The sequence below is a fragment of the Taudactylus pleione genome, unplaced genomic scaffold (assembly GCF_031769625.1).
Source record: "Taudactylus pleione unplaced genomic scaffold, aTauple2 ptg003228l, whole genome shotgun sequence".
In the NCBI taxonomy this organism is placed as follows: Eukaryota; Metazoa; Chordata; class Amphibia; order Anura; family Myobatrachidae; genus Taudactylus; species Taudactylus pleione.
In genome coordinates, this window is record NW_028287584.1 from 27023 (window position 1) to 41514 (window position 14492).

Here is a 14492-nt window from a genome sequence, read left to right on the forward strand (position 1 = left end):
CATGGCCTCCTCTCTGTCACTCCTCACATTCTCCCCTGTACATGTGTGTAGTAACTATAGGAAGTAGCAGTAACCATGGCCTCCTCTCTCTCTCCTCACATTCTCCCCTGTACATGTGTGTAGTAACTATAGGAAGTAGCAGTAACCATGGCCTCCTCTCTGTCACTCCTCACATTCTCCCCTGTACATGTGTGTAGTAACTATAGGAAGCAGCAGTAACCATGGCCTCCTCTCTCTCTCCTCACATTCTCCCCTGTACATGTGTGTAGTAACTATAGGAAGCAGCAGTAACCATGGCCTCCTCTCTGTCACTCCTCACATTCTCCCCTGTACATGTGTGTAGTAACTATAGGAAGCAGCAGTAACCATGGCCTCCTCTCTCTCTCTCCTCACATTCTCCCCTGTACATGTGTGTAGTAACTATAGGAAGCAGCAGTAACCATGGCCTCCTCTCTGTCACTCCTCACATTCTCCCCTGTACATGTGTGTAGTAACTATAGGAAGCAGCAGTAACCATGGCCTCCTCTCTGTCACTCCTCACATTCTCCCCTGTACATGTGTGTAGTAACTATAGGAAGTAGCAGTAACCATGGCCTCCTCTCTGTCACTCCTCACATTCTCCCCTGTACATGTGTGTAGTAACTATAGGAAGCAGCAGTAACCATGGCCTCCTCTCTGTCACTCCTCACATTCTCCCCTGTACATGTGTGTAGTAACTATAGGAAGCAGCAGTAACCATGGCCTCCTCTCTCTCTCCTCACATTCTCCCCTGTACATGTGTGTAGTAACTATAGGAAGCAGCAGTAACCATGGCCTCCTCTCTCTCTTCTCACATTCTCCCCTGTACATGTGTGTAGTAACTATAGGAAGCAGCAGTAACCATGGCCTCCTCTCTGTCACTCCTCACATTCTCCCCTGTACATGTGTAGTAACTATAGGAAGCAGCAGTAACCATGGCCTCCTCTCTCTCTCCTCACATTCTCCCCTGTACATGTGTGTAGTAACTATAGGAAGTAGCAGTAACCATGGCCTCCTCTCTGTCACTCCTCACATTCTCCCCTGTACATGTGTGTAGTAACTATAGGAAGTAGCAATAACCATGGCCTCCTCTCTCTCTCCTCACATTCTCCCCTGTACATGTGTGTAGTAACCATGGCCTCCTCTCTGTCACTCCTCACATTCTCCCCTGTACATGTGTAGTAACTATAGGAAGTAGCAGTAACCATGGCCTCCTCTCTGTCACTCCTCACATTCTCCCCTGTACATGTGTGTAGTAACTATAGGAAGCAGCAGTAACCATGGCCTCCTCTCTGTCACTCCTCACATTCTCCTCTGTACATGTGTGTAGTAACTATAGGAAGCAGCAGTAACCATGGGCTCCTCTCTGTCACTCCTCACATTCTCCCCTGTACATGTTTGTAGTAACTATAGGAAGCAGCAGTAACCATGGCCTCCTCTCTCTCTCTCCTCACATTCTCCCCTGTACATGTGTGTAGTAACTATAGGAAGTAGCAGTAACCATGGCCTCCTCTCTCTCCTCACATTCTACCCTGTACATGTGTGTAGTAACTATAGGAAGCAGCAGTAACCATGGCCTCCTCTCTGTCACTCCTCACATTCTCCCCTGTACATGTGTGTAGTAACTATAGGAAGCAGCAGTAACCATGGCCTCCTCTCTCTCTCCTCACATTCTCCCCTGTACATGTGTGTAGTAACTATAGGAAGCAGCAGTAACCATGGCCTCCTCTCTGTCACTCCTCACATTCTCCCCTGTACATGTGTGTAGTAACTATAGGAAGCAGCAGTAACCATGGCCTCCTCTCTGTCACTCCTCACATTCTCCCCTGTACATGTGTGTAGTAACTATAGGAAGCAGCAGTAACCATGGCCTCCTCTCTCTCTCCTCACATTCTCCCCTGTACATGTGTGTAGTAACTATAGGAAGCAGCAGTAACCATGGCCTCCTCTCTGTCACTCCTCACATTCTCCCCTGTACATGTGTGTAGTAACTATAGGAAGCAGCAGTAACCATGGCCTCCTCTCTGTCACTCCTCACATTCTCCCCTGTACATGTGTGTAGTAACTATAGGAAGCAGCAGTAACCATGGCCTCCTCTCTCTCACTCCTCACATTCTCCCCTGTACATGTGTGTAGTAACTATAGGAAGCAGCAGTAACCATGGCCTCCTCTCTGTCACTCCTCACATTCTCCCCTGTACATGTGTGTAGTAACTATAGGAAGCAGCAGTAACCATGGCCTCCTCTCTGTCACTCCTCACATTCTCCCCTGTACATGTGTGTAGTAACTATAGGAAGCAGCAGTAACCATGGGCTCCTCTCTGTCACTCCTCACATTCTCCCCTGTACATGTTTGTAGTAACTATAGGAAGCAGCAGTAACCATGGCCTCCTGTCTGTCACTCCTCACATTCTCCCCTGTACATGTGTGTAGTAACTATAGGAAGCAGCAGTAACCATGGCCTCCTCTCTCTCTCTCCTCACATTCTCCCCTGTACATGTGTGTAGTAACTATAGGAAGTAGCAGTAACCATGGCCTCCTCTCTCTCTCCTCACATTCTCCCCTGTACATGTGTGTAGTAACTATAGGAAGCAGCAGTAACCATGGCCTCCTCTCTCTCCTCACATTCTCCTCTGTACATGTGTGTAGTAACTATAGGAAGCAGCAGTAACCATGGCCTCCTCTCTCTCTCCTCACATTCTCCCCTGTACATGTGTGTAGTAACTATAGGAAGTAGCAGTAACCATGGCCTCCTCTCTCTCTCCTCACATTCTCCCCTGTACATGTGTGTAGTAACTATAGGAAGCAGCAGTAACCATGGCCTCCTCTCTGTCACTCCTCACATTCTCCCCTGTACATGTGTGTAGTAACTATAGGAAGCAGCAGTAACCATGGCCTCCTCTCTGTCACTCCTCACATTCTCCCCTGTACATGTGTGTAGTAACTATAGGAAGCAGCAGTAACCATGGCCTCCTCTCTCTCTCCTCGCATTCTCCCCTGTACATGTGTGTAGTAACTATAGGAAGCAGCAGTAACCATGGCCTCCTCTCCTCACATTCTCCCCTGTACATGTGTGTAGTAACTATAGGAAGCAGCAGTAACCATGGCCTCCTCTGTCACTCCTCACATTCTCCCCTGTACATGTGTGTAGTAACTATAGGAAGCAGCAGTAACCATGGCCTCCTCTGTCACTCCTCACATTCTCCCCTGTACATGTGTGTAGTAACTATAGGAAGCAGCAGTAACCATGGCCTCCTCTCTCTCTCTCTCCTCACATTCTCCCCTGTACATGTGTGTAGTAACTATGGGTAACGGCAGTAACCATGGCCTCCTGTCTGTCACTCCTTACATTCTCCCCTGTACATGTGTGTAGTAACTATAGGAAGCAGCAGTAACCATGGCCTCCTCTCTCTCTCCTCACATTCTCCCCTGTACATGTGTGTAGTAACGGCAGTAACCATGGCCTCCTCTCTGTCACTCCTCACATTCTCCCCTGTACATGTGTGTAGTAACTATAGGAAGCAGCAGTAACCATGGGCTCCTCTCTGTCACTCCTCACATTCTCCCCTGTACATGTGTGTAGTAACTATAGGAAGCAGCAGTAACCATGGCCTCCTCTCTCACTCCTCACATTCTCCCCTGTACATGTGTGTAGTAACTATAGGAAGCAGCAGTAACCATGGCCTCCTCTCTGTCACTCCTCACATTCTCCCCTGTACATGTGTGTAGTAACTATAGGAAGCAGCAGTAACCATGGCCTCCTCTCTCTCTCTCCTCACATTCTCCCCTGTACATGTTTGTAGTAACTATAGGAAGTAGCAGTAACCATGGGCTCCTCTCTCTCTCTCCTCACATTCTCCCCTGTACATGTGTGTAGTAACTATGGGTAACGGCAGTAACCATGGCCTCCTCTCTCTCTCCTCACATTCTCCCCTGTACATGTGTGTAGTAACTATAGGAAGCAGCAGTAACCATGGCCTCCTCTCTCTCTCTCCTCACATTCTCCCCTGTACATGTTTGTAGTAACTATAGGAAGCCGCAGTAACCATGGCCTCCTCTCTGTCACTCCTCACATTCTCCCCTGTACATGTGTGTAGTAACTATAGGAAGTAGCAGTAACCATGGCCTCCTCTCTGTCACTCCTCACATTCTCCCCTGTACATGTGTGTAGTAACTATAGGAAGCAGCAGTAACCATGGGCTCCTCTCTGTCACTCCTCACATTCTCCCCTGTACATGTGTGTAGTAACTATAGGAAGCAGCAGTAACCATGGCCTCCTCTCTCTCCTCACATTCTCCCCTGTACATGTGTGTAGTAACTATAGGAAGCAGCAGTAACCATGGCCTCCTCTCTGTCACTCCTCACATTCTCCCCTGTACATGTGTGTAGTAACTATAGGAAGCAGCAGTAACCATGGCCTCCTCTCTGTCACTCCTCACATTCTCCCCTGTACATGTGTGTAGTAACTATAGGAAGCAGCAGTAACCATGGCCTCCTCTGTCACTCCTCACATTCTCCCCTGTACATGTGTGTAGTAACTATAGGAAGCAGCAGTAACCATGGCCTCCTCTCTGTCACTCCTCACATTGTCCCCTGTACATGTGTGTAGTAACTATAGGAAGCAGCAGTAACCATGGCCTCCTCTGTCACTCCTCACATTCTCCCCTGTACATGTGTGTAGTAACTATAGGAAGCAGCAGTAACCATGGCCTCCTCTCTCTCTCCTCACATTCTCCCCTGTACATGTGTGTAGTAACTATAGGAAGCAGCAGTAACCATGGCCTCCTCTCTCTCTCCTCACATTCTCCCCTGTACATGTGTGTAGTAACTATAGGAAGCAGCAGTAACCATGGCCTCCTCTCTCTCTCTCCTCACATTCTCCCCTGTACATGTGTGTAGTAACTATAGGAAGCAGCAGTAACCATGGCCTCCTCTCTGTCACTCCTCACATTCTCCCCTGTACATGTGTAGTAACTATAGGAAGTAGCAGTAACCATGGCCTCCTCTCTCTCTCCTCACATTCTCCCCTGTACATGTGTGTAGTAACTATAGGAAGCAGCAGTAACCATGGCCTCCTCTCTCTCTCTCCTCACATTCTCCCCTGTACATGTGTGTACTAACTATAGGAAGCAGCAGTAACCATGGCCTCCTCTCTGTCACTCCTCACATTCTCCCCTGTACATGTGTGTACTAACTATAGGAAGCAGCAGTAACCATGGCCTCCTCTCTCTCTCCTCACATTCTCCCCTGTACATGTGTTTAGTAACTATAGGAAGCAGCAGTAACCATGGCCTCCTCTCTCCTCACATTCTCCCCTGTACATGTGTGTAGTAATTATAGGAAGTAGCAGTAACCATGGCCTCCTCTCTCTCTCCTCACATTCTCCCCTGTACATGTGTAGTAACTATAGGAAGCAGCAGTAACCATGGCCTCCTCTCTCTCTCCTCACATTCTCCCCTGTACATGTGTGTAGTAACTATAGGAAGCAGCAGTAACCATGGCCTCCTCTCTGTCACTCCTCACATTCTCCCCTGTACATGTGTGTAGTAACTATAGGAAGCAGCAGTAACCATGGCCTCCTCTCTCTCTCCTCACATTCTCCCCTGTACATGTGTGTAGTAACTATAGGAAGTAGCAGTAACCATGGCCTCCTCTCTGTCACTCCTCACATTCTCCCCTGTACATGTGTGTAGTAACTATAGGAAGTAGCAGTAACCATGGCCTCCTCTCTCTCTCTCCTCACATTCTCCCCTGTACATGTGTGTAGTAACTATAGGAAGCAGCAGTAACCATGGCCTCCTCTCTGTCACTCCTCACATTCTCCCCTGTACATGTGTGTAGTAACTATAGGAAGCAGCAGTAACCATGGGCTCCTCTGTCACTCCTCACATTCTCCCCTGTACATGTGTGTAGTAACTATAGGAAGCAGCAGTAACCATGGCCTCCTCTCTCTCTCCTCACATTCTCCCCTGTACATGTGTGTAGTAACTATGGGTAACGGCAGTAACCATGGCCTCCTGTCTGTCACTCTTCACATTCTCCCCTGTACATGTGTGTAGTAACTATAGGAAGTAGCAGTAACCATGGCCTCCTCTCTGTCACTCCTCACATTCTCCCCTGTACATGTGTGTACTAACTATAGGAAGCAGCAGTAACCATGGCCTCCTCTCTCTCTCCTCACATTCTCCCCTGTACATGTGTGTAGTAACTATAGGAAGCAGCAGTAACCATGGCCTCCTCTCTCTCTCCTCACATTCTCCCCTGTACATGTGTGTAGTAACTATAGGAAGTAGCAGTAACCATGGCCTCCTCTCTCTCTCTCCTCACATTCTCCCCTGTACATGTGTGTAGTAACTATAGGAAGTAGCAGTAACCATGGCCTCCTCTCTCTCTCCTCACATTCTCCCCTGTACATGTGTGTAGTAACTATAGGAAGTAGCAGTAACCATGGCCTCCTCTCTGTCACTCCTCACATTCTCCCCTGTACATGTGTGTAGTAACTATAGGAAGCAGCAGTAACCATGGCCTCCTCTCTGTCACTCCTCACATTCTCCCCTGTACATGTGTGTAGTAACTATAGGAAGTAGCAGTAACCATGGCCTCCTCTCTCTCTCTCCTCACATTCTCCCCTGTACATGTGTGTAGTAACTATAGGAAGTAGCAGTAACCATGGCCTCCTCTCTGTCACTCCTCACATTCTCCCCTGTACATGTGTGTAGTAACTATAGGAAGCAGCAGTAACCATGGCCTCCTCTCTCTCTCCTCACATTCTCCCCTGTACATGTGTGTAGTAACCATGGCCTCTTCTCTGTCACTCCTCACATTCTCCCCTGTACATGTGTGTAGTAACTATAGGAAGCAGCAGTAACCATGGCCTCCTGTCTGTCACTCTTCACATTCTCCCCTGTACATGTGTGTAGTAACTATAGGAAGCAGCAGTAACCATGGCCTCCTCTCTCTCTCTCCTCACATTCTCCCCTGTACATGTGTGTAGTAACTATAGGAAGCAGCAGTAACCATGGCCTCCTCTCTGTCACTCCTCACATTCTCCCCTGTACATGTGTGTAGTAACTATAGGAAGCAGCAGTAACCATGGCCTCCTCTCTGTCCCTCCTCACATTCTCCCCTGTACATGTGTGTAGTAACTATAGGAAGCAGCAGTAACCATGGCCTCCTCTCTGTCACTCCTCACATTCTCCCCTGTACATGTGTGTAGTAACTATAGGAAGCAGCAGTAACCATGGCCTCCTCTCTGTCACTCCTCACATTCTCCCCTGTACATGTGTGTAGTAACTATAGGAAGCAGCAGTAACCATGGCCTCCTCTCTCTCTCTCCTCACATTCTCCCCTGTACATGTGTGTAGTAACTATGGGTAACGGCAGTAACCATGGCCTCCTGTCTGTCACTCCTCACATTCTCCCCTGTACATGTGTTTAGTAACTATAGGAAGCAGCAGTAACCATGGCCTCCTCTCTCTCTCCTCACATTCTCCCCTGTACATGTGTGTAGTAACCATGGCCTCCTCTCTGTCACTCCTCACATTCTCCCCTGTACATGTGTGTAGTATCTATAGGAAGCAGCAGTAACCATGGCCTCCTCTCTGTCACTCCTCACATTCTCCCCTGTACATGTGTGTAGTAACTATAGGAAGCAGCAGTAACCATGGCCTCCTCTCTGTCACTCCTCACATTCTCCCCTGTACATGTGTGTAGTAACTATAGGAAGCAGCAGTAACCATGGCCTCCTCTCTGTCACTCCTCACATTCTCCCCTGTACATGTGTGTAGTAACTATAGGAAGCAGCAGTAACCATGGCCTCCTCTCTCTCTCCTCACATTCTCCCCTGTACATGTGTGTAGTAACTATAGGAAGCAGCAGTAACCATGGCCTCCTCTCTGTCACTCCTCATATTCTCCCCTGTACATGTGTGTAGTAACTATAGGAAGCAGCAGTAACCATGGCCTCCTCTCTCTCTCCTCACATTCTCCCCTGTACATGTGTGTAGTAACTATAGGAAGTAGCAGTAACCATGGCCTCCTCTCTCTCTCTCCTCACATTCTCCTCTGTACATGTGTGTAGTAACTATAGGAAGCAGCAGTAACCATGGCCTCCTCTCTGTCACTCCTCTCATTCTCCCCTGTACATGTGTGTAGTAACTATAGGAAGCAGCAGTAACCATGGCCTCCTCTCTCTCTCCTCACATTCTCCCCTGTACATGTGTGTAGTAACTATAGGAAGCAGCAGTAACCATGGCCTCCTCTCTGTCACTCCTCACATTCTCCCCTGTACATGTGTGTAGTAACTATAGGAAGCAGCAGTAACCATGGCCTCCTCTCTGTCACTCCTCACATTCTCCCCTGTACATGTGTGTAGTAACTATAGGAAGCAGCAGTAACCATGGCCTCCTCTGTCACTCCTCACATTCTCCCCTGTACATGTGTGTAGTAACTATAGGAAGCAGCAGTAACCATGGCCTCCTCTCTCTCTCCTCACATTCTCCCCTGTACATGTGTGTAGTAACTATAGGAAGTAGCAGTAACCATGGCCTCCTCTCTGTCACTCCTCACATTCTCCCCTGTACATGTGTGTAGTAACTATAGGAAGTAGCAGTAACCATGGCCTCCTCTCTCTCTCCTCACATTCTCCCCTGTACATGTGTGTAGTAACTATAGGAAGCAGCAGTAACCATGGCCTCCTCTCTCTCTCCTCACATTCTCCCCTGTACATGTGTGTAGTAACTATAGGAAGTAGCAGTAACCATGGCCTCCTCTCTCTCTCCTCACATTCTCCCCTGTACATGTGTGTAGTAACTATAGGAAGCAGCAGTAACCATGGCCTCCTCTCTGTCACTCCTCACATTCTCCCCTGTACATGTGTGTAGTAACTATAGGAAGTAGCAGTAACCATGGCCTCCTCTCTCTCTCTCCTCACATTCTCCCCTGTACATGTGTGTAGTAACTATAGGAAGTAGCAGTAACCATGGCCTCCTCTCTCCTCACATTCTCCCCTGTACATGTGTGTAGTAACTATAGGAAGTAGCAGTAACCATGGCCTCCTCTCTCTCTCTCCTCACATTCTCCTCTGTACATGTGTGTAGTAACTATAGGAAGCAGCAGTAACCATGGCCTCCTCTCTCTCTCCTCACATTCTCCCCTGTACATGTGTGTAGTAACTATAGGAAGCAGCAGTAACCATGGCCTCCTCTCTGTCTCTCCTCACATTCTCCCCTGTACATGTGTGTAGTAACTATAGGAAGCAGCAGTAACCATGGCCTCCTCTCTGTCACTCCTCACATTCTCCCCTGTACATGTGTGTAGTAACTATAGGAAGCAGCAGTAACCATGGCCTCCTCTCTGTCACTCCTCACATTCTCCCCTGTACATGTGTGTAGTAACTATAGGAAGTAGCAGTAACCATGGCCTCCTCTCTGTCACTCCTCACATTCTCCCCTGTACATGTGTGTAGTAACTATAGGAAGCAGCAGTAACCATGGCCTCCTCTCTGTCACTCCTCACATTCTCCCCTGTACATGTGTGTAGTAACTATAGGAAGCAGCAGTAACCATGGCCTCCTCTCTGTCACTCCTCACATTCTCCCCTGTACATGTGTGTAGTAACTATAGGAAGCAGCAGTAACCATGGCCTCCTCTCTGTCACTCCTCACATTCTCCCCTGTACATGTGTGTAGTAACTATAGGAAGTAGCAGTAACCATGGCCTCCTCTCTCTCTCCTCACATTCTCCCCTGTACATGTGTGTAGTAACTATAAGAAGCAGCAGTAACCATGGGCTCCTCTCTCTCTCTCCTCACATTCTCCCCTGTACATGTGTGTAGTAACTATAGGAAGCAGCAGTAACCATGGCCTCCTCTGTCACTCCTCACATTCTCCCCTGTACATGTGTGTAGTAACTATAGGAAGCAGCAGTAACCATGGCCTCCTCTCTGTCACTCCTCACATTCTCCCCTGTACATGTGTGTAGTAACTATAGGAAGCAGCAGTAACCATGGCCTCCTCTCTGTCACTCCTCACATTCTCCCCTGTACATGTGTGTAGTAACTATAGGAAGTAGCAGTAACCATGGCCTCCTCTCTCTCACTCCTCACATTCTCCCCTGTACATGTGTGTAGTAACTATAGGAAGCAGCAGTAACCATGGCCTCCTCTCTCTCTCTCCTCACATTCTCCCCTGTACATGTTTGTAGTAACTATAGGAAGTAGCAGTAACCATGGCCTCCTCTCTCTCTCTCCTCACATTCTCCCCTGTACATGTGTGTAGTAACTATAGGAAGCAGCAGTAACCATGGCCTCCTCTCTGTCACTCCTCACATTCTCCCCTGTACATGTGTGTAGTAACTATAGGAAGTAGCAGTAACCATGGCCTCCTCTCTCACTCCTCACATTCTCCCCTGTACATGTGTGTAGTAACTATAGGAAGTAGCAGTAACCATGGCCTCCTCTCTCTCTCTCCTCACATTCTCCCCTGTACATGTGTGTAGTAACTATAGGAAGCAGCAGTAACCATGGCCTCCTCTCTGTCACTCCTCACATTCTCCCCTGTACATGTGTGTAGTAACTATAGGAAGCAGCAGTAACCATGGCCTCCTCTCTGTCACTCCTCACATTCTCCCCTGTACATGTGTGTAGTAACTATAGGAAGCAGCAGTAACCATGGCCTCCTCTGTCACTCCTCACATTCTCCCCTGTACATGTGTGTAGTAACTATAGGAAGCAGCAGTAACCATGGCCTCCTCTCTGTCACTCCTCACATTCTCCCCTGTACATGTGTGTAGTAACTATAGGAAGCAGCAGTAACCATGGCCGCCTCTCTGTCACTCCTCACATTCTCCCCTGTACATGTGTGTAGTAACTATAGGAAGCAGCAGTAACCATGGCCTCCTCTCTCTCTCCTCACATTCTCCCCTGTACATGTGTGTAGTAACTATAGGAAGCAGCAGTAACCATGGCCTCCTCTGTCACTCCTCACATTCTCCCCTGTACATGTGTGTAGTAACTATAGGAAGCAGCAGTAACCATGGCCTCCTCTCTGTCACTCCTCACATTCTCCCCTGTACATGTGTGTAGTAACTATAGGAAGCAGCAGTAACCATGGCCTCCTCTCTCTCTCCTCACATTCTCCCCTGTACATGTGTGTAGTAACTATGGGTAACGGCAGTAACCATGGCCTCCTGTCTGTCACTCTTCACATTCTCCCCTGTACATGTGTGTAGTAACTATAGGAAGCAGCAGTAACCATGGCCTCCTCTCTGTCACTCCTCACATTCTCCCCTGTACATGTGTGTAGTAACTATAGGAAGTAGCAGTAACCATGGCCTCCTCTCTGTCACTCCTCACATTCTCCCCTGTACATGTGTGTACTAACTATAGGAAGCAGCAGTAACCATGGCCTCCTCTCTCTCTCCTCACATTCTCCCCTGTACATGTGTGTAGTAACTATAGGAAGCAGCAGTAACCATGGCCTCCTCTCTCTCTCCTCACATTCTCCCCTGTACATGTGTGTAGTAACTATAGGAAGTAGCAGTAACCATGGCCTCCTCTCTCTCTCTCCTCACATTCTCCCCTGTACATGTGTGTAGTAACTATAGGAAGTAGCAGTAACCATGGCCTCCTCTCTCTCTCCTCACATTCTCCCCTGTACATGTGTGTAGTAACTATAGGAAGCAGCAGTAACCATGGCCTCCTCTCTGTCACTCCTCACATTCTCCCCTGTACATGTGTGTAGTAACTATAGGAAGTAGCAGTAACCATGGCCTCCTCTCTCTCTCTCCTCACATTCTCCCCTGTACATGTGTGTAGTAACTATAGGAAGTAGCAGTAACCATGGCCTCCTCTCTGTCACTCCTCACATTCTCCCCTGTACATGTGTGTAGTAACTATAGGAAGCAGCAGTAACCATGGCCTCCTCTCTCTCTCCTCACATTCTCCCCTGTACATGTGTGTAGTAACCATGGCCTCTTCTCTGTCACTCCTCACATTCTCCCCTGTACATGTGTGTAGTAACTATAGGAAGCAGCAGTAACCATGGCCTCCTGTCTGTCACTCTTCACATTCTCCCCTGTACATGTGTGTAGTAACTATAGGAAGCAGCAGTAACCATGGCCTCCTCTCTCTCCTCACATTCTCCCCTGTACATGTGTGTAGTAACTATAGGAAGCAGCAGTAACCATGGCCTCCTCTCTCTCTCCTCACATTCTCCCCTGTACATGTGTGTAGTAACTATGGGTAACGGCAGTAACCATGGCCTCCTGTCTGTCACTCTTCACATTCTCCCCTGTACATGTGTGTAGTAACTATAGGAAGCAGCAGTAACCATGGCCTCCTCTCTGTCACTCCTCACATTCTCCCCTGTACATGTGTGTAGTAACTATAGGAAGTAGCAGTAACCATGGCCTCCTCTCTGTCACTCCTCACATTCTCCCCTGTACATGTGTGTACTAACTATAGGAAGCAGCAGTAACCATGGCCTCCTCTCTCTCTCCTCACATTCTCCCCTGTACATGTGTGTAGTAACTATAGGAAGCAGCAGTAACCATGGCCTCCTCTCTCTCTCCTCACATTCTCCCCTGTACATGTGTGTAGTAACTATAGGAAGTAGCAGTAACCATGGCCTCCTCTCTCTCTCTCCTCACATTCTCCCCTGTACATGTGTGTAGTAACTATAGGAAGTAGCAGTAACCATGGCCTCCTCTCTCTCTCCTCACATTCTCCCCTGTACATGTGTGTAGTAACTATAGGAAGCAGCAGTAACCATGGCCTCCTCTCTCTCTCTCCTCACATTCTCCCCTGTACATGTGTGTAGTAACTATAGGAAGTAGCAGTAACCATGGCCTCCTCTCTGTCACTCCTCACATTCTCCCCTGTACATGTGTGTAGTAACTATAGGAAGCAGCAGTAACCATGGCCTCCTCTCTCTCTCCTCACATTCTCCCCTGTACATGTGTGTAGTAACCATGGCCTCTTCTCTGTCACTCCTCACATTCTCCCCTGTACATGTGTGTAGTAACTATAGGAAGCAGCAGTAACCATGGCCTCCTGTCTGTCACTCTTCACATTCTCCCCTGTACATGTGTGTAGTAACTATAGGAAGCAGCAGTAACCATGGCCTCCTCTCTCTCCTCACATTCTCCCCTGTACATGTGTGTAGTAACTATAGGAAGCAGCAGTAACCATGGCCTCCTCTCTGTCACTCCTCACATTCTCCCCTGTACATGTGTGTAGTAACTATAGGAAGCAGCAGTAACCATGGCCTCCTCTCTGTCACTCCTCACATTCTCCCCTGTACATGTGTGTAGTAACTATAGGAAGCAGCAGTAACCATGGCCTCCTCTCTGTCACTCCTCACATTCTCCCCTGTACATGTGTGTAGTAACTATAGGAAGCAGCAGTAACCATGGCCTCCTCTCTGTCACTCCTCACATTCTCCCCTGTACATGTGTGTAGTAACTATAGGAAGCAGCAGTAACCATGGCCTCCTCTCTCTCTCCTCACATTCTCCCCTGTACATGTGTGTAGTAACTATGGGTAACGGCAGTAACCATGGCCTCCTGTCTGTCACTCCTCACATTCTCCCCTGTACATGTGTTTAGTAACTATAGGAAGCAGCAGTAACCATGGCCTCCTCTCTCTCTCCTCACATTCTCCCCTGTACATGTGTGTAGTAACCATGGCCTCCTCTCTGTCACTCCTCACATTCTCCCCTGTACATGTGTGTAGTAACTATAGGAAGCAGCAGTAACCATGGCCTCCTCTCTCTCTCCTCACATTCTCCCCTGTACATGTGTGTAGTAACTATAGGAAGTAGCAGTAACCATGGCCTCCTCTCTCTCTCTCCTCACATTCTCCCCTGTACATGTGTGTAGTAACTATAGGAAGCAGCAGTAACCATGGCCTCCTCTCTGTCACTCCTCACATTCTCCCCTGTACATGTGTGTAGTAACTATAGGAAGCAGCAGTAACCATGGCCTCCTCTCTCTCTCCTCACATTCTCCCCTGTACATGTGTGTAGTAACTATAGGAAGTAGCAGTAACCATGGCCTCCTCTCTCTCTCTCCTCACATTCTCCCCTGTACATGTGTGTAGTAACTATAGGAAGCAGCAGTAACCATGGCCTCCTCTCTGTCACTCCTCACATTCTCCCCTGTACATGTGTGTAGTAACTATAGGAAGCAGCAGTAACCATGGGCTCCTCTGTCACTCCTCACATTCTCCCCTGTACATGTGTGTAGTAACTATAGGAAGCAGCAGTAACCATGGCCTCCTCTCTCTCTCCTCACATTCTCCCCTGTACATGTGTGTAGTAACTATGGGTAACGGCAGTAACCATGGCCTCCTGTCTGTCACTCTTCACATTCTCCCCTGTACATGTGTGTAGTAACTATAGGAAGCAGCAGTAACCATGGCCTCCTCTCTGTCACTCCTCACATTCTCCCCTGTACATGTGTGTAGTAACTATAGGAAG